Here is a 3791-nt window from a genome sequence, read left to right on the forward strand (position 1 = left end):
ATCTACCAGCTGACACCATTATTGACTGGCTAGAAATTGTCCTTTTTTGTATACAATAGTAGTTTTGGTGGCAGATAATGCTATCGCATTATTTCTTATCTCTCAGCGAAGTGTGAGATGACTGAGTGTAAATAAATGGTGTTTGTAGCATTATGTGTCTCATAAATAAATTCTGAAGCATTTGTGCTTGACAGTTCACCAGATATGACACTAAGTACTTGCCTAGTAAACTGTCAAAGTTGGTCAAGTGACAATGTTTTTTCTTGGTTGTTGGAGCCAGTAGTACTACCACTGTTACTTCAGGTATTCAGTACCTGAAGCAACAAACAGAAATGTGCAGTAAAGCACAAAGGAACATAGATTTGAGGAAAAAAGTTTCATTGTATAATAAAGTCGATGACTACAAGGTAATACTAACTAAGGAGTGAGATTTAATTTTTGGCTTAGTAATGTTGCTATATTTCCTTTGATAGAGGTAATGGAATAAGCAACTGTTACTAATGTGTGTTCTGTTGTTTAATAAGCGTAGTAAGACTAAATAATAATGTATATAGACATCTGTGTAAAAAGTGAAACAAACACAACTCAGTAATCGCAATAACAGATAGCAGCGCAGCAATCTAGAGTTTCATCCATTTGCGAATAAAATGGTACTGTACTCAGTAATTGTTTATATGTGTAGACTGTAATATTTGGTAATAGCAAAACTTTCCATAGTGTGCACCCAGTATCACCTTTATTTTTACTTATTAGTTCCTGACTTCCACACAGTTTATTAGTTTATTCTAGTCCTCATCTCCCTTGCACACCTCGTATTGCTGTGTGAGATTTGAGTTTTGCCAGGTGATATTCCTACCAAAATGCCAATTATATTGGTGAAACCATTGTTAAAACTGCTTGAAACTCAAAATTTGAAGATTTCTTACAGCTGAAATGAAATAAAATAAAATGAAATGTCAGTGTTAGTAAATTGGTGTTAAAGAAACTGTTGGAGACTCCACTTGAAACTTTCTGACAGGTTTAAACAATGTGCTGGATTGGGAATTGAGCTCATTTCACAAGTTCTGCACACTGTAAGATAAAATTGAAGAAGATAATTTATTTTACAAAATACCTTTACACGCCTTCAATATAATCTTCATTTTTGCTTATGACAGCTTCCCAGCGTTTTGACAACTTCTGTATTCAGGACAGAGTACCTTCATTGTTGAGCTGTCTGATTACTCATCCCACCTCACTGGAAGCTTATTGAAATATATAAAAAGGTTTTCCATGAAGGTGTTCCTTCAATTTTGGAAACAAATCAAAGTGCGTTGGGCCCATGTAAGGATTGTGTGGTTATTGGGGAAGTGTATTTGTCGAGCATTTCTCTCACTGTTTGGGCAGTATGTGGTCTTGTATTATCATACCAAATGAGGACACCAGCTACAAGCATGTCAGACCTTCTTTGGCAAATTTTTGAGCATAAAATATTTTGCAGAAACAGCTTGTAGTATGGGCCTGTTAGAAGTCCCTTGGGGCACTGTATTTGTAGCTATGATGCCATTCATGCCACGTGCAAAGATCATAATCAATTTCACCTCTGATTGTTGGTGACAGAATTTTTTTCAAGTGTGAAGAGTTGGTATGTTTACATTACTGAGACTTCAGTTCTTTCTCAAAATCTCATATTCAGGTCTCATCAAGTGTAAAAATCCTTTTCAGAAACTGTTCTTCTGTTAAATATCATTGAAGGGATTTTTCTGTGGTTCTTTTGGGACCTGCTATCTGATATTCATTTAGATCGTACAGGGACCCCACATGGCAGCAACTTTTCTCCTCTTTAACTTTTCAGTAATGGTTGTGTAAACTGAAGCGACAAGTATTCTGGCTACATATGCAATTTCCTCACATGCGTTTCAGTGATCCTGTCTTAAAATGTCATTACCAGTAACCTTCCACTTCTTGGGTTGTCTCCGCTGCTTACTCAACCTTCACAGACATGAGCAGATCACCATGATACTGATACTGTCCTACAATCCACCATACTATTTCCACACACCTCTCTCAGTGTTGTAAATTCTCATTAGGTTCTTTTCATGCAGGGATTAGATTTTGATGTAGGAATGCTGGTCACTATGTGTAATCCAGCCTTACTTGATTTCAGCTTCCATTTTAAAACTAAGTTACTCTTGACAAAATCATGCAAACTAGTAAACACATATAAGACTGTCATGCCGAAAGTCTTGCTCACAAGTGATATGAATTCCAACACAATCATGCAACCATAACAGTCGCACTTGCGCAGTGTGCAGGACTTTCAAAATTACCCTCCTAGTTGTGTCTGGAGTAAGCTGTCCATCCAGATAATTTCATTAGACATTTTTTTATTATGCAATGCAACTGCCATAGTTTTGTACTAAGAAACTGATATGCTGTATTCTGCATTCATCCTAGTGGATGAAACCAGCATTTCCATAATTTAATCTCTGCAAACTTGTATACACTAACGAAACGAGAAGTCCAATTGCCACAAAACTGCGATGAACAAGGACTCTCACATTTCTGAAGTATTTTCACTGGGAGTGAATGAAGATAAAACAATGCATTTTCCAAATTTAAGTGTCCTTCTAAAAATTAGTACATATATATTCTGCAGTGCCACTTGAATTTCATTGGCTGTAGAACATGCTTCTGTTAACCAGCCAGTCTCTTTGTCTATCAACATGTTAAATTGGGCAGTAGTTTGTGAGCAAATTCTACAGTAATTTTTTGTTGTTGTTGTTGTTGTGGTCGTCAGTCCTGAGACTGGTTTGATGCAGCTCTCCATGCTACTCTATCCTGTGCAAGCTTCTTCACCTCCCAATTCGTACTGCAGTCTACAGCCTTCTGAATCTGTTTAGTGTATTCATTTCTTGGTCTCCCTCTACGAATTTTACCCTCCACGCTGCCCTCCAATACTAAATTGGTGATCCCTTGATGCCTCAGAACATGTCCTACCAACCGATCCCTTCTTCTTGTCCAGTTGTGTCACAAACTCCTCTTCTCCCCAATCCTATTCAATACTTCCTCATTAGTTACGTGTTATTGTAATTTGTTAGCAGTGAGATATTTGAGTATTTATTTGAGCTAAACAATGTACGTAGATAATTCCTGTGGCAGTCTTTAAGGAAATAGATCTTTAAACTATACACTGCATCACAGAATATTTTGTAACCCAACCATTAATTTTTTGCTTCATATGGCAAGGCTAATGGAAAGCAGAACACTGTGGTATATGTTGCTTCTTTAAAATGGCCTTTGGAAGGAATTGAGCATGAGATGATGTTATTCACAATCCAGAATTATATTCATCTCTCAAGGTGGTGTACCTCACTAAACTGTGTGATTGATTGGATTTATTTGTCTGATATGGTGTAGTTGCTGCTTTAGTCTTCGATTAAAAGTTATTGTTGATCTAACCATTTCTGATGTCCCATACTCTAATGCTGAAACAAACATGAAAAGAGTGTAGGTAGTATTATGGAAAATATATGGATTATGAGATTTGAGCAACTGCCATACAGACATGTAAATAATTTTGTGGTATCTTGAGATGATCGATTGACTGAAACTGGTGTTTAAAAAGGTTTATTTCTTCAACATGTCTTTGTGGCTCTTTTCAAATATTGTGAAGAAAATTAATCTCATAAATGTTTACTCATAAAAGATTTTTATTGTCAAATAGGTGAAAATCTGACATTTACATGTGCATTTTATGCATAAAGGTTGCTGTTTGCCCTTGCTTCAGTCAATGGGAAAGTCTTTTGCTT

Source organism: Schistocerca piceifrons, chromosome X, assembly GCF_021461385.2.
Source record: "Schistocerca piceifrons isolate TAMUIC-IGC-003096 chromosome X, iqSchPice1.1, whole genome shotgun sequence".
Lineage (NCBI taxonomy): Eukaryota > Metazoa > Arthropoda > Insecta > Orthoptera > Acrididae > Schistocerca > Schistocerca piceifrons.